This window comes from Erinaceus europaeus, chromosome 12 (genome assembly GCF_950295315.1).
Source record: "Erinaceus europaeus chromosome 12, mEriEur2.1, whole genome shotgun sequence".
Lineage (NCBI taxonomy): Eukaryota > Metazoa > Chordata > Mammalia > Eulipotyphla > Erinaceidae > Erinaceus > Erinaceus europaeus.
Genome location: NC_080173.1, coordinates 49540245 through 49566239, shown reverse-complemented (window position 1 = coordinate 49566239; position 25995 = coordinate 49540245). Strand labels below are relative to the sequence as shown.

General features: G+C 43.8%; 1 protein-coding gene across 2 annotated transcripts in view; it reads left to right on the top strand.

Moving 5' to 3' along the window:
• Positions 1–532: 532 nt before the first annotated feature.
• The window catches only part of WIPF2 (WAS/WASL interacting protein family member 2), a 57942-nt gene continuing 32479 nt past the window's right edge, over positions 533–25995 (top strand). The window contains exon 1 of one of the 2 annotated variants that reach the window (XM_007531030.3): positions 533–676. The gene's annotated coding sequence lies outside the window, so the exon portion shown is untranslated. Of the gene's footprint in view, positions 677–844; positions 980–25995 lie in introns of those variants that run through there. The other variant, XM_016191687.2, reaches the window with a different exon arrangement.

Genomic DNA, 25995 nt, shown 5'->3' with positions numbered 1-25995 from the left:
ATGTAGGGTCCTGTCTTTGTTGCTATGACAACCAGAGCTTGGCTACCCGGTCTTTGAAGGCTGACTGCTGCAGGTTCTCCATGAACTAAAATTGGGAAGGACATCTGTGACGTATGTCCATGTCTATGGGGAGGGGAGCGGGAGAGGGAGAAAGAGGACCCCGTTTAGCCCAATGACTCTACATCTCGGCAAATTTGTTACAATCATCTTACGCAATTTTAAGAGTCCCCATGCCTGGGCCGTACTCCAGACCAATTTAAAATAAGAGTCCCCAGGAGTGGCAATCGAGCATAAGTGATGAAATCTTTCCAAGTGATCCCTATTCCAGGCCAAGTGGGCAACCTGGCTCTGGCTGACAAGCGGATTTTGGCGACCTTCTCAAGATGGCAGCCCCACCTCCGCTTCCGCGTCGACGTGCGGCGGCAGGGGGCGGGCTCTCCCAGGGCGCCTGCGTGTACCGTCTCTTCGCTCCCCGCTCCCTCCTCCTTTCCCCCCCGCCTCCATTTTGTTCGCGAACGCTGGGGACGGTGGGAGCAGATCCATTTCCGGGTTGGCAAAAGGGGCGGCGGCGGCGGCGGCGGCGGCGAGAAAGGGAGCTTGCTGGGGGGCGAGCTGGACGCGCCGAAGCCAGAGCAGAGGTGGCGGGAGGATTCGTTCCCGGAGCAGCCGCGGCCAGGTCGGAAAGAGGCCGGCGAGGCTGGGCTGGTCGCTGCGATGACCTGCGGACCTGAGTGGGAGGCAGGGCCTGGGGGAGACGGGCTGGGCGGGGCTTGCAGGGGTGGGGGAGGGGCCTGCGGAGGGGTCCTGGGGGCGGGGCCCGAGGGACTCGGGGAGGGGGCTGCGGGCAGGCGTCTGAGGACCCTGCGAGAAGAGGGGGCGCAGGAAAGCGCGAGAGGAGTGTCGGGGGCCAGACCGGCTTGGACTAGGAAAACAGGAAGGTTACAGTCGGGAAATAAGGGATCCTGAAGGCTTGGGTGAGGTGAGCAGCACCGGTGCGGAGCGAGGGAGATCGGAGGGGGACCTGTTGGGAACAAGTAATTAGCAGGATGCTCTGCGTGCGGGGCGGGGCGGGGGGGGCTGAGGCGGCGGCGCTGTGACATTTGGGGGGAACTGAATTGAGTGAAAAAAAACTGGTTAAGGGGATGACTCGGGAAACTGCTCACGCTAGAGGGGATACTGAGTGTTAGTTGAGAAGGAATTGCACTTGAATGAAACATTGGACTGAGTCGAGGGTTCAGGTTGGACCGTGGTGTGAAAGGAAGAAGAGAAGGCGGAAAGCTTGAGTTAAATGTGAGTGGGGTGTGTGTGTCGTTGAGTTATTGATCAGGAAGGAAGGTTTTCTGAAAAGCGTGAGAAAATAGAAGAAGCCGGTGAGTACAAGAATTGGTATTTTATTTATTTTTATTTTGAGACAGATGCAGAGAAAGACACAGAAACACCAGAGCACTGATCAGCTCTGGTTTATGGTTGTGGGGGAGATTGAACCTGGGACTTCGGAGCCTCAGGCATGAGAGTTTCTTTGCATAACCATTATAACATTATGCTGTCTACCCCCGCCCAAGTACAGGAATTGGTATATAATATTTACTTTTTTTTTTTTTTTTTTCCAAGAGCACAACTCAGCTGTGACTTCCAGTAGTGCTGGGGATTGAATTTGGGACTTTTGGTGCCTCGGCATGGAAGTCTGTTTACATAACCATTATGCTATCACTCCAGCTGGTGTATTTACTTACTTTTTAAAGATTTATTTAATGAGCCTGGAGAAAGAACCAACCAGAGCAACATCTTGGCACATGCAGTGCTGGGGATTGAACTTGCAGTCCAAGTCTTTATGTACTTTGACACCTCCTCCAGGCCACAGGAATTGATATTTTAAAGGGATTTGGATAATTATTACTGCTCTGGGATGTCCTAGCATCCACCTCCTATTTCACTTTGTTAGTTTTGCCATGGAGTTTGTTTCTGGATGAATTACAAAATGCTTTTGGTGACTTTTTTTTTTTTTCCTATTTTTTCTTCTTCAAAGAATCATTATCATCTTTATTGGTTGTTAACTCCCTTTACAAACCAAAGGAGAACTATAGGGAATAAAGACTGCTTTGTGAATTTACTAAATAACTTTGGAGCAAATCTTAAACTCTCATCCCCCTTCCCCTCCCACCTTTGAGATAGAGGCTTTGGCAGCCAGCAGGGAAGTGGCTCAGCAGGTGGAGGCCATTACTTCCATGCCCGCGGCCCTGGGTTGTTTGTCCTCCCTAGGGCATATGCCAGAGTTTTGCTCTGATTTCTCATAAAGTAAATGAACCTTTAGAAAAGCTATATATGGGGGGTTGCTTGGTGGCGCAGTGGGTTAAGCCAATGTGGTGCAAAGCGCAAGGACCAGCGTAAGGATCCTGGTTCGAGCCCCGGGCTCCCCACCTGCAGGTGGGGGGGGGGGGGTTCCTTCACAGGCAGTGAAGCAGGTCTGCAGGTGTCTCTTTCTCTCCCCTTCTCTGTCTTCCCCTTCTCTCTGTCCTGTCCAACAACGAACAACATCAACAATGGCAATAATAATAACCACAAGGAGGCTACAACAACAAGGGCAACAAAAGGGGGGAAAAAATGGCCTCCAGGAGCAGTGGATTCATGGTGCAGGCACCGAGCCCAGCAATAACCCTGGAGGGAAAGAAAAAAAAAAAAAGCTATATATGGGGCCAGGCGGTGGTGCACCTGGGTAAGCACACACATTACATACAGTGTGCAAGGACCCGAGTTTAATACCCCAGTCCCCACCTGCAGAGGGAAAGCTTCAGGAGTGGTGAAGCAGGGCTGCAGGTGTCTCTATGTCTCTCCCTCTCTTATCCTTCCCCCCCCCTCAGTTTTTCTGTCTCTAATAAATAAACAAATAAAATTAAAATAATAATTTAAAAAAAAACCTTTGTAGTGCCAAGCATGAAAATCTTTAAAAAAAAGAAAAAGAAAGAAAGAAAGGAAAGGGGCTGGATGGTGGTGCACCTGGTTGAGCACACATATTACAATGCACAAGGATCCAAGTTCAAGTTTCTGGTCCCCACTTGTAAGGGGAAAGCTTCACAGATGGTGAGGCACTGCTGCACGTGTCTCTCTGTCTCTCCCTCTATCTCCCCCTTCCTCTTAATTTCTGGCTGTCTCTGTATAAGTACTGCGTGCTAACCGATTGTGCAACTGGAGCTCCAGTTTCTGGCTGTCTTTATCCAATACATAAATATAATTAAAAATTTTTTAAAAGTTTGGATTTTTGGTTAAGAAAAGAAAAGATAAGCTATATATTGGGGGCTGGTGGAAGAGCTCACTTGGATAGTGTACTGCTTTGCCATGTGCACAACTCTTATTGAAGCTTGAGTCCTACCACTTTTTTTTTTTTTTTTTTGCCTCCAGGGTTATCACTGGGGCTCAGTGCCTTCACTATGAATCCACTGCTCCTGGAGGCCATTTTTTTCCCTTTTTGTTGCCCTTGTTTTGTTTTTTTTAATATTTATTTAATTTATTCCCTTTTGTTACCCTTGTTTTATTGTTGTAGTTATTATTGTTGTTGTCGTTGTTGGATAGGACAGAGAGAAATGGAGAGAGGAGGGGAAGACAGAGAGGAGGAGAGAAAGACAGACACCTGCAGACCTGCTTCACCGCCTGTGAAGCGACTCCCCTGCAGGTGGGGAGCCGGGGTTCGAACCGGGATCCTTATGCCGGTCCTTGTGCTTTGCGCCACCTGCGCTTAACCCGCTGTGCTACAGCCCGACTCCCTGTTGCCCTTGTTTTTATCATCATTGTTACTATTAAGGTTGTCATTATTGTTGGATAGGGCAGAGGAGAGAGAGAGAAATGGAGAGAGGAGGGGAAGATGGGGAGAGAAAGATAGATACCTGCAGACCTGTTTCACCGCTTATGAAGCGATCCCCTGCAGGTGGAGAGCCGGAGGCTTGAACTGGGATCCTCACTCTGGTCCTAGCGCTTCAGGCCATGTGCACTTAGCTCGCTGTGCTACCGTCCATCCATCCCCGAGTCCCACCACTTTGAAGGAAACTTCTTTCAGTTTTTGCCTCTCTCTGAAAACAACAACGAAAAAATTGTAGTAGGTGCACTCATCCAGGTGTGCCACCACCTGGCCCCAGCAACAAAAATATATAGATTTGGTTTCTTCTCTGTCTCTAAAGGATTGTGCAACCAAATTGGATCTTTACAGTAGTGGCAAAGAAGTAATCTGAAATAAGATTGAGATATTTAGAAGACATCTTTTTCAGATCCTTAAAGCATTGCTACTTCTCCACCTCCCACTCCCCAAAGAACTGGTTTTGATAGATGCTTAGGTTTAAGCTTTTCTCAGTCAACTTTCAGTAGCCAAAAAATAACTTATTACTGTGCTACATTGTGTGTGTTAACTGCTATCAAGTTGGAGATATGAAAGAGTTGGGATGAATGAGGTTGATTGAGGGTTTCTAGAGCATGTATTTTTTTTTTTTTTAATATTCCCTTTTGTTGCCCTTTTTGTTTCATTGTTGTAGTTATTATTATTGTTATTGATGTCATCATTGTTGGATAGGACAGAGAGAAATGGAGAGAGGAGGAGAAGACAGATAAGGGGAGAGAAAGACACCTGCAGACCTGCTTCACCTCTTGTGAAGAGACCCCCCTGCAGGTGGGGAGCAGGGGCTCAAACCGGGATCCTTACACCGGTCCTTGTGCTTTGCGCCACCTGTGCTTAACCCACTGCGCTGCCGCCCGACTCATTTTATTTTCCTACCACCAGAGTATTTTACTCTTGGCAAAATTTCTTTTTCTTTTTTTTTTTCTTTTTAATTTATTTTTTTTAACTTTTTAAAATATTTATTCCCTTTTGTTGCCCTTGTTGTTTTTTTTTTTTTTTTCCCTTTATTAGGGAATTAATGTTTTACATTTGGCAGTAAATACAGTAGTTTGTACATGCATAACATTTCTCAGTTTTCCATATAATAATACAATACAACCCCCACTAGGTCCTCTGTCATCCTTTTCCAGGACCTGTACTTCCCCTCCCCCCCCCCCATTCACCCCAGTCTTTTACTTTGGTGCAGTACACCAGAAAACTGTTTCTTTTTCTTTTTCTTTTTTTTTTCTGTCTTCCCCTCTGCAAACTGTTTCTTTCTTCTTCTTTTTTTTTAATGAACTTTTTAGTTATTCGCTGAAAAGTAGTATTTCAGACAGTTGATTTGTGCTTTGGTTTGCTAATTGGTGGGTGCCAGTGTGTGTAGGGATAATCTTAGCTTCTTTTTTTATGATTTTTTTTTTAAATATAGACTGTTCTTTTTCTTTTTGTATAGCTACTCTATAAACACTCTGCAGTTAGATGAACTTCTTTCACTTAGAAATGTTCCTGTGGCTCAGTGGGTTAAGCGCACTTGGAGCAAAGCACAGGGACCAGCAGAAGGATCCTGGTTCGAGCCCCTGGCTCCCCACGTGGGGAGGTCGCTTCACAGGTGGTAAAGCAGGTCTGCAGGTGTCTATCTTTCTCTCCCCTTCTCTGTCTTCCCCTCCTCTCTCCATTTCTCTCTGTCCTATCCAGCAACAATGACATCAGTGACAACAACAGTGATGGCCACAACAACAAAACAACAAGGACAACAAAAGGCAATAAATAAATAAAAGAAATGTTCCATAGTGACTGGCGAGGTGGCCTGGTGGCAAGAGCATTGGGTTTAAAAGAATGAAATCCTGAGTTTGCTTCCTGGCATTGCATGTGCCAGGGTAATGCTCTGGTTCTTTCTCCTTTTCTTCATTCTTGTGTTAGTAAAAAAACAAAACAAAAAAAAGTTTTTGAAGAAGAGGATGGAGTGTTCCTTAAAAATTTGGCATTTCGGGAGTCGGGCTGTAGCGCAGCGGGTTAAGCGCAGGTGGGGCAAAGCACAAGGACCGGCATAAGGATCCCGGTTCGAACCCCCGCTCCCCACCTGCAGGGGAGTCACTTCACAGGCGGTGAAGCGGGTCTGCAGGTGTCTATCTTTCTCTCCTCCTCTCTGTCTTCCCCTCCTCTCTCCATTTCTCTCTGTCCTATCCAACAATGACATCAATAACTACAACAATAAAACAACAAGGGCAGCAAAAGGGAATAAATAAATAAAATAAATATTAAAAAAAAAATTTGGCATTTCTCTCACACTTGGTATCAGACTAGGGTTGACCTTATAGTTGGTGTTGATAAGTTATATGATGTCAGCACAGCAACAGAATGCATTTGAAAGGGGAAGGTGGGGAGTCGGGCAGTAGCGCAGCGGGTTAAGTGCACGTGGCGCAAAGCACAAGGACCAGCATAAGGATCCTGGTTCAAGCCCCCGGCTCCCCACCTGCAGGGTTTTGCTTCACAAGCGGTGAAGCAGGCCTGCAGGTGTCTTTCTCTCCCCCTCTCTGTCTTCCCCTCTCCATTTCTCTCTGTCCTATCCAACTACAACGACATCAATAACAATAATAACTGCAACAATAAAAACAACAAGGGCAAAAAAAGGGAAAATAAATATTTTTTAAAAATTAAAAAAATAATAAAGGGGAAGGTGGGAGTCAGGCTGTAGCGCAGCGGGTTAGGTACACGTGGCACAAAGCACAGGGACCGGTAGAAGGATCCCAGTTCGAGCCCCCAGCTCCCCACCTGCGGGGAGTCACTTCATAGGTGGTGAAGCAGGTCTACAGGTGTCTGTCTTTCTCTTCCCCTCTCTGTCTTCTCCTCCTCTCTCCTTTCCCCATTTGTCTGGGCCCCTTTGTCAAAGACTAGATGTCCATATGTGTGGAGGCTCTTTCTTTTTTTTAAGATGAATTCTTTTTTTTTTATTTATTCCATTTTGTTGCCCTTGTTCTTTTATTGTTGTAGTTATTATTGTTGTTCTTATTTATGTTGTCATTGTTGGATAGGACAGAGAGAAATGGAGAGAGGAGGGAAAGACAGAGGGGGGGAGAGAAAGATAGACACCTCCAGATCTGCTTCATCACTTGTGAAGTGACTCCCCTGCAGGTGGGGAGCCAGGGGTTTGAACCAGGATCCTTACCCCGGTCCTTGCACTTTGCACCACCTGCGCTTAACCCGCTGTGCTACCGCCTGACTCCCAAGAGCTTCTTTCTTTAGAAGGGAAGAGAGGCCATCCTGAGAGCACAAGACTTGCATGAGTGGAGACCCAGACTTGTTCTCTGATATTATTTTTATTTATAAAATGGGAATATTGACAAGACTATAGGATAAGAGGTGCATATCTACATAGCACCCACCCCCCGGAGCTGCATATCTAATCCCCTCCCTTGATAGCTTCCCTATTTTTGTTTTCCTTCAGGGTTATTGCTAGGGCTGGGTGCCTGCACTATGAATCCACTGGTCTTGGAGGCTGTTTTTCCCTTTTGTTGCCCTTATTGTAGTTATTGTTGTCATATCTGTTGTTGTTGGATAGGACAGAGAAATCGAGAGAGGAGGAGAGAAAGATAGACACCTGCAGACCTGCTTCCCCGCTTGTGAAGTGACCCCCACCCCCTGCAGGTGGGGAGCTGGGGCTTGAACCGGGATCCTTATGCTGGCTCTTGTGCTTTGTGCCATGTGCGTTTAATCTGCTGCGCTACCACCCAGCCCCCTAGCTTTCCTATTCTTTATCCCTCAGGGAGTATGGACCCAGGATCATTATGGGGTACAGAAGGTGGAAGGTCTGGCTTTTGTAATTGTTTCTCCTGAACATGGACATTGTGGCAGGTCGATTCATACTCCCAGCCTGTCTCTTTCCCTGGTGGGGCGGGGATCTGGGGAGGTGGGGCTCCAGGACATGATGGGGTTGTCTGTCCAGGGAAGTCAGGTTGGCACCGTGATATCTGGATGCTGGTGACTGAAAAGGAGTTAAAGATATAAAGCAGAACAAATTGTTGACTAATCGTGAACCTAAAGGCAAGAATATTGCAGTTGGAGATTTAGGGTCTCCATTTTGGAAAAAGCTCGTAGGTCTATTTTAGGTATATTTCAAGGGGCCTGTAACTTGGCTAGTTTTTGCCAGAGCCTGACATCTAATATGTAGGTGGACCCAGGTTATTGTCTGGGGAGATAGTGTCATAGTTGGATGTTCTCTGATGTTATATATGATATAGCAGTGTTCTAGTGTCTCTCTTATTCATAAAAATAAGTATATCTTTACAAGAATAAGGGAAGAGAGGAATCCTGTTCTTCTTGAAGATAAAATTGTCAGATGTTCTTTTTTTAAAATTTATTTATTATTAGATAGAGACAGGAATTGCGAAAGGATGGAAAGATAGAGAGGGAAAGAGACAGACGCCTGCAGCCCTGCTTTACCACTCATGAAGCTCTTCCCCCTGCAGGTGGGAACAGGGACTTGAACCCATGTCCGTGTGCACTGCAGTGTATGTGCTTAACCAGGTGTGCCACCACCTGGCCCATCAAAAGTTCTTTCTTGACTTCCAGAACTCTGATTAAAAAGGTAACCTGGTGTATTTGAGTCTGTTTTCCTATAACTCTGAAGTAATTTTTAAATATATAAGCCAGGGAGTTGGGCAGTAGCACAGTGGGTTAAGCCTTAGCACGTGGCGGAAAGTGCAAGGACTGGTGTAAGGATCCTGGTTCGAGCCGCCCCCCCCCCCCCCCCCCCCCCGGCTCCCCACCTGCAGGGGAGTCGCTTCACAGGAGGTGAAGCAGATCTGCAGGTGTCTATCTTTCTCTCCCCCTCTGTCTTCCCCTCCTCTCTCCATTTCTCTGTCCTATCCAACAACAAGGATAACAATAATAATTAACAACAATAAAACAAGGACAACAAAAAGGAATAAATAAATAAAACATAAAAATATTACATATAAGCCATTGCTAGTCATGCTGCTTTGGCAAACTATATTCTTTGTAAGCTCAGAAAGGGCTGAAAATTGAAGTGTAGACATGGGATCAGGTGGTGACAGCCAGTAGAGTGCACACCTAACTCATGCTTGATTGTTAAGCTTTTTTTTTTTTTGGCATCACTTTATTAGAGGCAGGCATAATGGTTTACAGTACAGTTGCTGACATATGAGGGTAAATATGTTTACATTTATTTATTTAACTTTTTTAAAAAAGATTTTATTTATTAATAAGAAAGATCGGAGGGGAGAGAGGAAAAAAAAAACAGACATCACTCTGGTACATGTGCTGCTGGGGATCAAACTCAGGACCTCATACTTGAGAATCCAATGCCCTATCCACTGCATCACCTCCTGGACCACTATTTAACTTTTTTCCAGAGTGTTGCTCAGCTCTGAATTATGCTGCTGCCAGGGATTGAACCTGGGACCTCAAACCCAGGTTTTCACAGGCATGAAAGTCTTTTGCATAGTCACTGCAGTATCTCCCCAGTCATCCTAGTCCATTGTGCCACATCTCTCTGTCTCTTTCTATTTGGTAAAGCAGCCCAGATTTGTGAAATTTTAATAATGACAGAAAGAAATAACTTTTGAAATAAGTTCAGGCTCAGAATTGTGGGTAGACTTTCGGCATAGCCTGCTTCTTCTGCATAGTGATTTCCTGTTCTTCCACTGCTTCACTTGAGCCATTGCTAAGTGGAAAACAGCAAAGTACACATTCCCCCCTCCTCTCTAGTCTCTGGTGGACATCTTGTCTGTGTCACAGTATGATACCACCAAATTGAAAGGATTTTTTACTGCCTCAAATGGGGAGGGTGACAGAAGCTTAACTGGGTTTCCTGGACCAGAGAATGGACTCTGTCAAAGCAAAGAATAGTTGCAGAGTTACAAACTGGGACCTTGAAGCTGTGACTAACGGTTTTGGCAGCATGCATCCCTTTGCCAAATAACTTCTTTTTTTCTTGAGTGTGATTGTTGATCCCCTTCTCAAAGTGGGCTCTTGTTGCTATTGTTTTTCACACAACTCCCAAGCAGAATTGGCAGAGTTCCTATTGACTGACTGTCTCTTGAGGGATATGCCCTGAATTAGGGTAGATGGGGGTATTCCATATCAAAGTGAGGTCCATTGGCACCTCCTCAGAGCTGTTTGGCAAGGAAAGAAATAGAGGCAGTGCTCTATACTGAGTGATCTTACACTCCTTGTTTCTGAATTAAGCTGTTTCTTATTCATCCAGTGATTAAATGCAAAATCATTGCCTGTCAAGCTTTTTTTTTTTTTTTTTTTTGGTGGAGGGCGGTGTGTACCAAATTCACTCCAGGATAACTTCTTTTTTTTTTGTTCCAGGGTTATTGTTGGGGCTCAGTGCTGGTACTACAAATCCAGTGCTCCTGGTGGCCATTTTTTCCATTTTATTGGATAGGACAGAGAAATTGAGAGAGGAGGGGGAGAGAGAAAGACACCTGCAGACTTGCTTCACTGCCATGAATATACCCGTTGCAGGTGGGGAGCTGGGGCCTCGAACTGGGATCCTTGTACTTCCTACAATGTACACTTAACTGGGTGTACCACTGCCCAGCCCCTCAGGCTAACTTCTTCATTCTCCCAGCTCTTCTTTACCTAATTTTGGAAGGTAACTATGCTCACCATTATACCACCAGCACACCTCTTTTGTCTAGCTTTGAAAGCCCAGGGCTTGCACCCTGCCCAGTGAACTATCTCTGTGGTACCACTATCTGCATTAAAGTTTTTGTTTGGGGGGAGGGAGTCCTTCAAGTCCTTGTGCATGATGGCAGAGGAAGAACTAGCCTGGTGATGAGAGTGTTTTGCAGAAAACAGAAATTTTACACATAAACCAACAACTATTTAATCCATTAATCCCCCAATAAAAATATTAAAACATTTTTAATTTAGTTTTTTTTTTTCTCCAGGGTTATTGCTGGGACTCACTGTAAACCCACCTCTCCCAGTGGCCATTTTTTTCCTTTTCTTTCTTTTTTGTTTTAAAGAAATTATTTATTCATGAGAAAGATAGGAAAGAGAGAGAACCAGACATGACTTTGGTACATGTGCTGCTGGGGATTGAACCTGAACTTCATCCAGTTGAGAATCTAGTGCTTTATCCACTGTACCACCTCCCAAACCACCTTTTTTTCCCCTTTTTTTAAAAAAAAATGTTTTATTAATGAGAAAGAAAAGAGAGAGAAAAAGAACCAGATATCACTCTGGTACATGTGCTGCCAGGGGTTGAACTCAGAACCTCGTGCTTGAAAGTCCAGTTTTCTTTTTAAATGTTTTTTTATATATTTATTTTCCGTTTCGTTGCCCTTGTTTTTCATTGTTGTTGTTGTTATTGATGTCGTCGTTGCTGGATAGGACAGAGAGAAATGGAGAGAGATGGGGAATACAGAGAGGAGGGGAGAAAGATAGACACCTGCAGACCTGCTTCACCACCTGTGAAGCGACTCCCCTGCAGGTGGGGAGCTGAGAGCTCGAACCAGGATCCTTATGCAGGTCCTTGTGCTTTGCGCTATGTGTGCTTAACCCGCTGTGCTACCGCCCGACTCCCAAAAGTTCAATGTTTTATCTACTGTGCCACCTCGAGGACCACCCTTTTTTTTTTTTTTTTTTTTTTAAACCAGAGCACTGCTCAGCTCTGGCTTATGGTGGTACAGAGGATTGAATCTGGGAGTTTGGAGCTTCAGGCATGAGAGTCTCTTTGCATGAACTATTATGCTGTCTACACACACCCTCTTCCTTTTTTTTTTTTTCCATTGTATTGGATGAAACAGAGAAATTGAGAGAGGAGGGGATATAGGGAGAGATGACAGACATGTGTAGACCTGTTTCACTGCTTGTAATTTTATCTGTCCAGTAAAACATGAACAGAATGGTGTTTTTCTGACTCTCTTGCTCATTTTTTAAATTTCTTTATTGGGGAATTAATGTTTTACATTCAACAGTAAATACAATAGTTTGTACATGCATAACATTTCTCAGTTTCCTATTTAACAATACAACCCCCACTAGGTCCTCTGTCATCCTTCTTGGACCTGTATTCTCCCCACCCACCCACCCCTACCCCAGAGTCTTTTACTTTGGTGCGATACATCAATTCCATTTCAGGTTCTACTTGTGTTTTTTTTTTTTTTTTTCTTTTGATCTTGTATTTCAACTTCTGCCTGAGAGTGAGATCATCCCATATTCATCCTTCTGTTTCTGACTTATTTCACTTAACATGAATTTTTCAAGGTCCATCCAAGATCGGCTGAAAACGGTGAAGTCACCATTTTTTATAGCTTGAGTAGTATTCCATTGTGTATATATACCACAGCTTGCTCAGCCACTCATCTGTTGTTGGACACCTGGGTTTGTTCATTTTTTTGTACCTCCAGGGTCATTACTGGGGCTTGGTGCCTGCATTATGAATCTACTGCTCCTAGAGGCCATTTTTCCCATTTTGTTGCTCTTGTTACCCTTGTTGTTGTTTATTGTTATTGTTGTTATTGCTGATGTTGGATAGGACAGAGAGAAATCCATAGAGGAAGGGAACATAGAGAGGGGAAGAGCAAGATGGACAACTGAAGAACTGCTTCATGGCTTGTGAAGCGACCCTCCTGCAGGTGGGGAGCTGGGTCTCAAACCAAGAACCTTATGCTGGTCCTTAATACAATGCACTACCACCTAGCCCCCGACAAAAAATTTTGAACTCTTATTATGGTGTACCAAACATTACTATTCAGTAGATGTTAGAGATACTTTGGGAAGATATCCACTAAACAGATAATTACTGTTGTTGTAAATGCTGTGGAGACACAGCGACTGGGAAGCCTAACTTAGGTTGACTGGCAAGGAGGGAAGACAAGGAAGGCTTCTGAGGAGTAGACTGTAAGGTTGAAAGCTAAAAATGAGTGTAAATGACTATAGTTGGAGGTAGGGCTGAAGGGAAGCTTGAGGAGAGAGGGAATATGATTATTTTGAGGAAGTGAAGGGAGTTCTGGCATGACAAGCTTGGAGCTTGCAGATTAAGAAGCATAAAGGTGAAGACTGGGTGGTAGTTCAGTGGGTTAAGTGCACATGGCGCAAAGTGCGAGGACCTGCGTGAGAATCCTGGTTTGAGCCCCCAGCTCCCCACCTGCAGGGGGAGTCACATCACAAGCAGTGAAGCAGGTCTGCAGTTGTCTTTCTCTCATCTCTCTTTTCCTCTCCTCTCTCCATTTCTCACATCCTATCCATCCTCCAGGAGCAGTGGATCTGTAGTGCAGGCACTGAGCCCCAGCAATAACCCTGGAGGCAAAAAATAAAAAATAAATAAAAGAGAAACATAAAGGTAGTAGGCAAGGCTTCAACAGGCTCAGGCTCTTAAAAAAACAAACAAAAAACACCGCAGCTAGATAGCATATTTAGCTCAGCCATTAATGTAGAGACTTTTTTCACCCATAAGTTCTTTCCACAGTTGCTAGTTTATCAGAATTGGAATTGAAAGCATCAGTGTCATAAAGAAGTTTGATACTTAGATATTAGTTTGTTTTCTTTTTTCATTTTAATTTTTATTTACTTATTATTGATAGAGAATTTGAGAGGGGAGGGAGGATGCAGAGGGAAAGAGACACCAGTAGTCTTTCTTCACCACTTATGAAGCTCTCCCCCTGCAGGTAGAGACCAGGGGCTTGAACCTGGGCCCTTATACACTGTAATGTGTGTGTTTAACCAGGTGTGCCACCACCTGGCCCCGGTATCAATACGTTTTCTATAAGAAGTTCCCTGGATAAAGTGTGTGTGTGTGTGTGTGTGTGTGTGTGTGTGTGTGTGTGTGTGTGTGTAATTTATATATTAGAAGAGAGAACCAAAGCATTAGTCTGACTCATGATGTACTATCTCTTTGTATGTGTGCATGTTATTACTGGACTTCATTATTCTGGGTTGGTTTTTTTTCAGATGTAAAGACACCAACTGACATGGTGGGAAAGGAGAGAAAGACTACATAACAGTGAAGCTTTCCACCTTTTATGGGGTCATATGCATGACAAAGTAGGCATCCCAAGAGGGACACCTTGCTGGCTCTGTCTCTCTCCCTCATCCTTCTTTCCTTTGAATGCTGGGAAGCATACTCTTTACCACTGAGCTACCTCCCTAGCCCCCACGCCTTATATCTTTTATTTATTTGTTTTTCTGCCTCCAGGGTTCTTGCTGGGGCTCAGTGACTGCACTACTAATCCACTGATCTGGAGGCCATTTTTCCCATTTTGTTGCCCTTGTTGTTTATAGTTGTTTGTTCTTTGTTATTGCTGTCTATGTTGGATGGGATAGAGAGAAATCAAGAGAGGAGGGGAGACAGAGAGGGAGAGAAAGATAGATAGACACCTGCAGACCTGCTTCACCGCCTGTGAAGCGACCTCCCTGCAGGTGGGGAGCTGTGGGCTCAAACCAGGATACTTCTGCTGGTTCTTGCGCTTTGCACCCTGTGCGCTTAACCCGCTGTGCTACCGCTCGACCCCCGCAGGCTTTATATCTTTATTTTGCCTCCAGGGTTATCGTTGGGGCTAGGTGCTGGCTCAACGGATCCACTCCTCCTGGTGACCATTTTTTCCATTTTATTGGATAATACAGAGAGAAATTGAGAGGAGGGGAGATGGGGAGAGAGAAAGATAGTTATCTGTAGACCTGCTTCTTAATATAAGACCTAAGTTTTGTTAGAAACAGTTAGACATGCAAATGAATCCATTTACCAAGGACCATTATAGCTTGAAGATAAGAAATCACTTTCTTTGAGCTCAGAGCCTCAGGCTTCAAAGTTGTTTGCATCACTTGTATGCTGTTTCCCCAGTCCTTGAAAGCATTTTTAAAAATCTGAGTATATATGTATTTTGTTAAGAAATCAGTATATTTTCTTCCTCTCTTTTTTCTCATTTTCTTGGAGAGTTAATGGCTTAGAGTATAGTTGTTGATACATAGGTACCACCTCTGATCTACAACCTTATAGGTATCTGCAAGATACTCTCCTCCAACCTGGATTCTTTCCATCATGCCCCAGAAATCATTATTCTTCCTCAAAGTTTAGATCATCCTATTTTATTTAGTATCTTTTTAAAATTTCGAAAGGATTTCATTTTCACTTTATTTATTTATTTTAAGGAGAGAAACAAAGAGACAAAGACCAGAGCTGCTCACTTCTTGTGATGTTGGTGATTAAACCTGGAACCTTTGTGGCTTCAGACATAAAAGTTATTTTGCTTCACCATTATGCTGTCTCCCAGCCCTGATTTAGTGTGTTTTTTTCTGTAATTATGTAAGTTTCTTTATTCCTAAAACTTAAAAGTAGATTCTTGATTTTGCAGCTGATCACTTGCAATCAAGGATTGAAAGTGTGCAAATTTTTATAGCTTTTCTGCAAGGAGAATTTGTATTTCTGATGGCATAAGGATATTAAAGAAAGAGACGACTGTTCAACAGTGAAAGTCACAGCTTTCTTATTTGTCAGTAGTGAATTGGAACATAATATGTAATCTTTGCAATGAGGCTTCACACTTCTCATTTTTTCATTTTTTTTAATTGAATAGAACAAAGAAATTGAGAGGGGAAGGGGAGATGGGGGAGACACCTTGTTGCTTGTAAAATGACCCCTCTGCAGGTAGGGAGCTGGGGGGCTTGAACTGGGATCCTTGCACAGGTCCTAGCACTTTATACTATGTGCGTATAACCCAGTGTGCCACCACCGACCCCCAGCTTGACACTTTTTTTTTTTTTTACCAGAGCACTGCTCAGCTCTGGCTCTGGGACTTCAGAGCGCTGCTCAACTCTGGCTCTGGGGATTGAACCTGGGACTTCAGAGCCTCAGGCATGAGAGTCTGTTTGCATAACCATTAGGCTATGCAAACCATTAGGCTACCCCTGCCCTCGACTTGACACTTTTCCATGTGAGGTCTGGATATACACTTTATGGAGTATCTGTTTAACTTTTCTTTAAGATTTATTTTTTATTTACTGTTATTTATTTATTTATTTAGTGATTTACTTTGTTGTTAAGAAGGCCTTTAGGCCAACTTAATTTTTTTTTTTTTTTATAGAGTCAATTGGTTCTTCTTCTTCTTCTAGTGTTTGCCCTTCTTCCGTAGCCAGTCAACAGCGTCAGGTTGAGCCTGATGTAAAGTTTCAAGACGTCCTTTGAATCTGGAGAGGTGGCAGTCATTGACTATGTGGGTTATAGTCTGTCTGTAGCCGCAGGGGCAATTCAGGTCGTCTCTGGCTCCCCAGCGATGGAACATAGCGGCGCTATGTTCAATTGGTAGTGCAGCAGGTTAAGTGCAGGTGGTGCAAAGAGCAAGGACCAGCAAAAGGACCCCGGTTCAAGCCCCCAGCTCCCCACCCGCAGGGGAATTGCTTCACATGCAGTGAAGCAGGTCTTCGGGTGTCTATCTTTCTCTCCCCCTCTGTCTTCCCCTCCCCTCTCCATTTCTCTCTGTCCTATCCAACAACAATGACATCAATAACAACAATAATAACTACTACAATAAAACAAGCGCAATAAAAGGGAATAAATAAATAAATAATTATATATATATATATTTAAATATTTATTTATTTATTCCCTTTTGTTGCCCTTGTTGTTTTATTGTTGTAGCTATTATTGTTGTTGTCGTTGTTGGATAGGACAGAGAGAAATGGAGAGAGGAGGGGAAGACAGAGAGGAGGAGAGAAAGATAGACACCTGCAGACCTGCTTCACCGCCTGTGAAGCGACTCCCCTGCAGGTGGGGAGCCGGGGTTCGAACCTGGATCCTTATGCCTGTCCTTGTGCTATGTGCCACCTGCCCTTAACCCGCTGCGCTACAGCCCGACTCCCCATAAATAATTTTTTTTTAACGATTTTATTTATTTATTTATTCATGAAGATAGAAGGAGAGAGAGAAAGAACCAGACATCTCTCTTGTACATGTGCTGCCAGGGATTGAACTCTGGACCTCATGCTTGAAAATCCAATGCTTTATCTACTGTACCACCTCCCAGACGACAAATATATATATATATTTTTTTTTAATTTTTAGGGACTGGGTGGTAACTCAAGTGTGTTAAGCACACATGGTGTGAAGCCCAAGGACTGGCGTAAGGAATCGTTTGAATCCCCAGCTCCCACCTGTAAGGGGGTTGCTTCACGCGGTGAAGCAGGTCTGCCCTAGGTGTCTCTCCCCTTCTTTGACATTCATTCCTTCCTTTCTCAATTTCTCTCTGTCCTATCCAACAGCAATAACTACAACAATGATAAACAGCAAGGTCAACAAAAGGAAAAAAATAGCCTCCAGGAGCAGTGGATTTGTAGTGCAGGCACCGAGCTCCAGCAATAATTTTGGAGGGAAAAAAATTTTTGTTTTAAATTATCTTTATTTGATAGCAACAGACAGATATCTAGAAGGAAGGGGGAGATAGGAAGAGAGAGAGACACAGATACCTCCCAGACCTGCTTCAGCATTCATGAAGCTTTCCTGCAGGTAGGGACTGGGGGCTTGAACCTGGGGCCTTGCACACTGTAACGTGTGTTCAACAAGGTGTGCCACCACCTCCCCCCTGTTATTTTTTAATTTTGCCTCCAGGATTACTGCTGGGGCTGGTTGTGGCCTCTACTAATCTACTGCTCTTAGAGGCCATATTTTTCCCCCATTGTTGTTATTGTTGTTGGATAGGACAGAGAGAAATTGAGGGAGATGGGGAAGACGGAGAGGAGGAGAGAAAGACAGACACCTGCAGACTTGCTTGTGAAACATCCCCCCTGCAGGAGGGGAGCCGAGGGCTTGAAGCTGGATCCTTGCATGGATCCTTATGAGCAGTATTATGTGTTCTTAACCGGGTGCACCACTTTTCTTTTTAATTTATCTATCCCCTTTTGTTGCCCTTGTTGCTTTATTGTTGTAGTTATTATTATTGTTGTTCCATCATCTCTTTTCTGCCCGCATACTGGTTGGTAGTTTTAACTAGATGTAAAATGTTACGTTGGAGATTGTGTGTGTGTGTGTATGTGTGTGTGTGTATGTGTGTGTGTGTGTATGTATGTATTTAATTGGATAGAAACAGAGAACTTGAAAGGGAGAGGTAGAGAGAGAAAGACACTTGCAAGCTTTCCTCCTGTGGGTGGGGACCAAGGGCTTGAACCCAGGTACTTTTGTAGTGTAACGTGCAGTCAGTTGGGTGTATGACCACCAGCCCCTGGAGATCATATTTCTTTGGGAAACTTTAAGCCTTATTTTGTGATCTTCTAGTTTTCAGTAATGATTTCATGAAGTTTGTTGGTATTTTTATTTTTTATTTATTTGTTTTGGATTAAGACAACACTGATCAGTTCTGGCTAATGATGATACAGGGGATTGAACCTGGGGCTTTGGAGCCTCAGGCCTCAGCCTCTTTGCATAACTGTTATGCTATTTGCCACCATCCATCAGGATTGTAGATGGGGCCTGGTGCCAGCACTACTAATCCATACTCCTGGCAGCCATTGCCCCCCACCCCCATATTATTTAATAGGGCAGAAAAATTGAGAGAGGGAGCAGCTATAGAACACACAGGCAGCACAGCTTCAGTGCTTCACTACTACCCCTGCAGGTGGGGAGCAAGCACCAAACCCAGTGCTTTGTGTGTTCAACCCTGCGTGCCACTGACTGGGCCCTGTTGTGGCTATTTTTTTTAATAGATTTGTCACAGGAACATGGGGGATTGTACGCATGTGTCAGCAACAGTACTGTAATCCACTAGCTCCCCCACCCATAAAGAGGAAGGAAAAGCACCAAGTATCATCGAAGGTGCTGTTAAATACACAGATTCTCAAATCTAGAAAAATCTCTGATTTGAACAAAGGAATCTTTTTGTGTGTTTGTGTTTTAAACAAAGGCCCTTGGATATGTCTTGGGAAATCCTTGTTTCAGAGGGATCTTTTTTTTTTTCCCTCTTTTGTTGCCCTTGTTGTTTATCGTTATTTTTTGTTTGTTTGTTTTTTACCAGAGCACTGCTCTGCTCTGGCTTGTGGTGGTGCAGGGGATTGAACCTGGGATTTTGGAGCCTCAGGCATGAGAGTCTGTTTGCATAATCCTCTGCCCTGTTATTGTTGTTGGATAGGACAGAGAGAAATGGAGAAAGGAGGGGGAGACAGGGAGCGGGAGAGAAAGACACCTGCAGACCTGCTTCACCACTTGTGAAGTGGGGAGCCAGGGGCGGTCATTGGGCTTCGTGCGGTGTGCGCTTAACCTGCTGCGCTACCGCCTGGCCCCCCAGAGGGATCTTCTAAAACCCTGTTTTTCTATCTTCAGTCTCTCTGCCAGACTCCTAGGATTCCTCTTATATTTTTGTATTCAGACTGTGCTTTATTTGTCTAGCTTTGGGCTGAATTTCTAAATTACAGTATGTGTCCTTCCTCTGATTCATGCCACTCTTCCCTGGTGCTGACTGTTGATAACAACTTTGGCCTCGTGTAACTCCGTTTTTTTTTGTTTGTTTGTTTTTTTTAAGTCAGTTCCATTCTTCAGTGAACTTACTGGTTCCTGGACTGTGTGTGGGGTTAGGAATAATACTGATTATGAACATTGAGCCACTTCCTGCATTATTTCTCTGATCAGATCCAGGAATCTGTTAATTTTGCATTTGACAAAAAAAATTGAGTCAGGCTGAGAAAACATGTACTAATTATCTTCCTTGGATTTATGCAGCATAACTTTTGGAGGTGTTAAAGTACTGTGATTTGGTGTTTGTTTTTGAGTTTGATGACATGAAAGAACAGATTCTACTGTCGTATTATATATTCCTACACTAGAAAAGAAAACCCCTGGCTGAGAGAAATAGTGCAGATTTGATCCCTGAGACCAGAATCCCTGGTACCGAATGCTCTGATGTCTCTCTGTCACACCCCCTCCCCCCGCACTTTATCTCATGTGAAACCCTATATCTCATATGAAATAATCTTTTTTTTTTTTAAAGATTTTATTTATTTATGAGAAATATAGGAGGAGAGAGAAAGAACCAGACATCACTCTGGTACATGTGCTGCCAGGGATTGAACTCAGGACCTCATGCTTAAGAGTCCAAAGCTTTATCACTACACCACCTCCCGGACCACAATAATCTTTTTTTTTTTTTTTTTAAGAGAGAAATTGAGAGGGGAGGGGAAGATGGGGAGATAGAAAGATAAGACACCTGCAGACCTGCTTCACCACTTGTAAAGCTTTCCCCCTGCAGGTGGGGAGCCGGGGGCTTCCACGAGTGCTTATGCTTCATACTGTGTGTTCTTAACTTGGTGCGCCACCACCCGGCTCCCTGAAATAAATAATCTTTAAGAAAATAACAAGGGGCCAGGTGGTGGCGCACCTGGTTGAGCTCCCATATTACAGTGAGCAAGGATCCAGGTTCGAGCACCCGGTCCCCACCTGCAGGGGGAAAGCTTTGCGAGTGGTGAAGCAGTGTCGCAGGTGTCTCTCTGTCTCTCCCTCTCTATCACCCCCTTCCCTCTAGATTTCTGGCTGTCTCTATCCAATAAATAAAATAAAGATAACACAGTAGTACAGCAGGTTAAGCACAGGTGGTACAAAGTGCAAGGACCTGCATAAGGATCCTGGTTCGAGCCCCTGGTTCCCCATCTGCAGGGGAGTCGCTTCACAGGTGGTGAAGCAGGTCTGCAGGTGTCTGTCTTTCTCTCCCCCTCTCTGTCTTCTCCTCCTCTCTCCATTTCTCTGTGTCCTATCCAACAACAACCATAACTACAACAATAAAACAAGGGCAACAAAAGGAAATAAATATTTTTAAAAAATAAAGGTGATTAAAAATTTTTAAGAAAAGATGCTAAAAAATAATAATAAATAAGAAGGGATCTGGACGGTGGCACAGAGGGTTAAGTGCACATGGCGGAGAGCACATGGACCGGCATCAGAATCCAGGTTCGAGCTCCCATCTGCAGGGGGGTCGCCTCACAGGCGGTGAAGCAGGTCTGCAGGTGTCTGTCTTTCTCTTCCCCTCGCTGTCTCCCCTCCCCTCTCCATTTCTCTGTCCTATTCAACAACGACAGTAATAACAACAATGATATTGAAAAACAAGGGCAACAGAAGGGAGAATAAAATAAAATAAAATAAAATAATAAAAGAAAAATTAAATTAAAAAAATAAAACTAATAAGATTTTTTAAAAAAGAAAAGGAAAGATGCTTGTCTATAAAACAGCTGGAAATAATATTTTTACAGATATCCTGGCTTGGTAGTCAATAACCAAATATTATCTGTCTTAGTAATGTTGTAGAGGCCAAGAAGTGTTGTATCTTACTTTGAAGTTCTTGGATGTCTGGCCATTATTAGGTAAAACAGTCTGAAGAAGCCTTGTTATCACCGACACTCAGCTGCTTTGCATTGTGAAGTGAGCAGCTCTTTAGAAACCTTTTGTGTGTGTATGTAATTTATTTATGGAAGAGGTGGACAAGGAGAGCAAACTAGAGCAACATTCTGGCGAATGCAGTGCTGGGATCAAACTCAGGATCTCATGTTTACAGGTCCAATGTTTAATCCACTGCACCACCTCTTTGGCCACCTGACCCATTTTGACAGATTCTGCGCTGAGTGGAGTCATGGAAAAAAAAAAAAGCGTTGTCTCATTCATTGTTGATCTGGCTGTCTTCCAGGGCGCTATTTTGAACCGTCACTGATTTACTGCCATTGACAAGGTCAGGTGATGTTTGGTGAGGTTATTCCCTGATCTCTGTTTAATATTTTCATACATTTAATTTATAGTTGCTTTTGCATTACTTTTTAAGTTTTTATGAAAGCCTTCTTTGCACCTGTGGGTGTTATAATTGGGTACAGTGGTAGATTGTTCATTGTTTTATCATTTTCAGTGAGGACTTGGCTCCTGGGTTGCTTTATATCTGGAAATAACCTGTGATGCCTAGCATTTACCACATTAAATAGAACAGAAATAGACTTCTAAGTTTATCTTTTTAGGGCTTTAAAAAAATAACCTTGGATGGGAGTTGGGCAGTAGTGTAGCGGGTTAAGCACAGGTGGCGCAAAGCACAAGGACCAGTGTAAGGATCCTGGTTTGAGCCCCTGGCTCCCCACCTGCAGGGGAGTCACTTTACAAGCAGCGAAGCAGGTCTGCAGGTGTCAATCTTTCTCTCCCCCTCTCTGTCCTCCCCTCCTCTCTCCATTTCTCTCTGTCCTATCCAACAATAACTACAACAACAATAAAAACTAACAAGGGCAACAAAAAAGGAAAATAAGTAAATAAATATAAAAATTAATTAAAAAATGACCTTGAATAAGAGAAAAGAATTAGGGAAAGCTGCATTTTTGGAACGTATATCCATATTTTTATTAGAGAAATTAGCCTGAGAAGATTTAATTACATATATATATATATATATATATATATATATATATATACATTTTTTTTTGTTAGAGGTAGAGAAGCAGAGATCACGAGAGAGAGAGACCACTGTACCGAAGTTTCCTTCAGTGTAATTTTTTAAATTTATTTTTTATTTATTTATCATTGGATAGAGACAGAGAAGTTAAGAGGGGAGGGGGGGGATGGGGATAGAGAGGGAAAGAGACAGAGAGACACCTGCAGCCCTACTATACCAATTGGGAAGCTTTCCCTTGCAGGTGGGGAGCAGGGGCTTGAACCAGGTGTGTCACCACCGCCCCAAGCTAGTTTTTTTTTTTTTCTTTAATTGGACAGAGACGGAAAAACAGGGAAGAGGGAGAGAGAGTTACCTGCATGGGGACTAGGGCCTTGAACCTTGGGCACTAGGCAAAGTAGTACACTATTCAAGGGAGCTATTTTGCTGGCTCAGTCATATGTATTTTTTCTTTTTAATTTTTAAAATATTTATTTATTCCGGGAGTCGGGAGGTTGCGCAGCAGGTTAAGCGCATGTGGCGCAAAGGTCAAGGACCAGTGTAAGGATCCCAGTTCGAGTCCCCAGCTCCCCACCTGCAGGGGAGTCACTTCACAAGTGGTGAAGCAGGTCTGCAGGTGTCTTTCTCTCCCCCTCTGTCTTCCCCTCCTCTCTCCATTTCTTTCTGTCCTATTCAACAACGAAGACATTATATTTATTTAAATAAATTTAACTTTTTATCCCCTTTTGTTGCCCTTGTTTATCATTATTGTTATTACTGTTATTATTGCTGTCGTTGTTGTTGGATAGGACAGAGAGAAATGGAGAGAGGAGGGGAAGACAGAGAGGGGGAGAGGAAGATAGACACCTGCAGACCTGCTTCACTGCCTTTGATGGGACCTCTTTACAAGTGGGAATCTGGGGGGCTTGAACCGGGATCCTTACGCTGGTCTTTGCGCTTTGCTCTATGTGCGCTTAACCGCTGCGCCACCACCGGGCTCCTTTCAATATTTATTTATTTATTCCCTTTTGTTGCCCTAGTTTTATTGTTGTAGTTATTATTGTTCTTGTTACTGATGTCGTCGTTGTTGGATAGGACAGAGAGAAATGGAGAGAGGAGGGGAAGACAGAGAGGGGGAGAGAAAGATAGACACCTGCAGACCTGCTTCACCGCCTATGAAGAGACTCCCCTGCAGGTGGGGAGCTGGGGGGCTCTAACCGGTCCTTGAGCTTTGCGCCACCTGTGCTTAACCCCTTGCGCTACTGCCCGATTTCTGAGAAACAGATTTTTTTAAACTATTGATTTGTTTGAGGTAGTGGAATAGCTCACTTGGATAATGCCCTGCTTTGCCATGTGCGCCGCCAAGGTTGAGAGAGAGAACACACCAGTGTGTTGGCACATGAGATGCTGGGGCTCAAACTTGAGACCTCATGTGCCACCCACTACACCACTTCTTGGGCTGCTATTTTATTTTATTCATTTTATTTTATTTTATTTTATTTTATTTTATTTCCTCCTGGGTTATTGCTGGGGTTCAGTACCTGCACCATGAATCCGCTGCTTTTTTTTTTGTTGTTCTTTTCCTTTTGTTGCCCTTGTTGTTTTATCGTTGTTGTTGGATAGGACAGAGAGAAATTGAGAGAGGACGGGAAGACAGGGAAAGACAGACAGATATCTGCAGACCTGTTTCACTGCTTGTGAAGCAACCCCCAGGGGGCTCAAACCAGGATCTTACTCCGGTCTTTGCGCCACGTGCGCTTAACCTGCTGTGCTACCACCTGACCCCCTGCTTGCTTGCTTGCTTATTTATTTATTTATTTATTCATTCATTCCCTTTTGTTGCCCTTGTTTTTTTTTTATTGTTGTAGTTATTGTTACTGATGTCGTCGGACAGGACAGAGAGAAATGGAGAAAAGACAGGGAGAGAAAGATAGACACCTGCAGACCTGCTTCACTGATTGTGAAGTGACTCCCCTACAGGTGTGGAGCCAGGGGCTTGGCCCAGGATCCTTACACCGGTCCTTGCGCTTCTCCCCACGTGCGCTTAACCTGCTGCGCTATTGCACTACTACCGCTTATTTATTTTTTAACCAGATCACTGCCCAGCTCTCTAACATAACCACTGTGCTGTCTACCTAATGTTTTTAACTAGTAGCAGTTTAAAAAAGCAGAGTGCATTGGATTAATGAGTGTCATTCTTCTTTTTTTTTTAAATTTCTTTATTGGGGAATTAATGTTTTACATTCAACAGTAAATACAATAGTTTGTACATGCATAACATTTCCCAGTTTTCCATATAACAATACAACCCCCACTAGGTCCTCTGTCATCCTTCTTGGATCTGTATTTTCCCCACCCACCCACCAGAGTCTTTTACTTTGGTGCAATAAGTAAGTGTCATTCTTAAACAGGTTTAGGTAAACCTTCACTTGGGAATTTTCAGGGAAAGGAAAGTTGTGTTATTTTAATTTCACATAATTATGCTATTATTGGAAAACAAGAACTGCTTGTATTCTACTGCTAAGAATAAGAATTCATGTGGTCCGGGAGGTGGCCCAGTGGATAAATAAAGCGCTTGATTCTCAACCATGAGGTCCCGAGTTCAATCCCCGGCAGCACATGTACCAGAGTGATGTCTGGTTCTTTCTCTCTCTGCCTAACTTTCTCATGAATACATAAATAAATCCTGTTTTTTAAAAAAGGAATAATTCAGAGTGTGGAGTTGGCGAGGTACCGCAGCGGGTTAAGCGCACATAGCTCAAAGCGCAAAGACCCATGCAAGGATTCGGTTTGAGCCCCCTGCTCTGCACCTGCAGGGGAGTCGCTTCATAGGCGGTGAGGCAGGTGTGCAGGTGTCTGTCTTTCTCTCCCCCTCTCTGTCTTCCCCTCTTCGCTCAATTTTTCTCTGTCCTATCCAACAGCAATAACAATAACAAAGGCAACAAAAGTGGGGAAGAAAAAAAAAGCCTCCAGGTGCAGTGGATTCGTAGTGCAGGCACTGAGTCCCAGTGATAACCCTGGAAGTGAAAGAAAGAAAGAGAGAGAGAGAGAGGAAGAAAGAAAGAGGGAGTTGGACAGTAAAGTGCAGTGGGTTAAGCGCAGGTGGCGTAAAGCGCAAGGACCGGCATAAATATCAGGGTTCGAGCTCCAGCTCCCCACCTGCAGGGGTGTCACTTCACAAGCGGTGAAGCAGGTCTGCAGGTGTCTATCTTTCTCTCCTCCTCTCTGTCTTCCCCTCCTTTCTCCATTTCTGTCTGTCCTATACAATGACAATATCAGTAACAACAACAATAACTACAGCAATAAAAGAACAAGGGAAACAAAAAAAGGGAATAAATAAATAAATATTTTTTAAAAAGAAAGAAATAAGGACACCTGTGGACCTGCTTCACTGCTTTTGAAGTGACCCCCCTCAAGGTGGGGGGGGGCTCAACAGGGGATCCTTACTCTCTGTCCTTGGCTTTATGCAATGTGCACTTAACCCACTGCTGCTACTGCCTGCACCCTGGAATTGGACTTTTGAATACCTTCACAGTCATGTTCCTGGCCAAATTCTACTCCCCTCCAAAAGAGTCATGGTTTTATACAGCCTTTGAAATGTTTGCCCTCTCATCACACTAAGAGAAATGTTTAAGTGGTTTAGTCCTATATTCAGAGATGTTTGATCACCTCTGTAAGAAGTTCAAAGCCAAACCTCCTAAATAGATCACCATGTTGCTTTGATCTTTTAGATGTGAGTTGGTACACCTTGTTCTATCAGTGCTGGTGAGACCTGTGTGGTTTTTTTTTAAT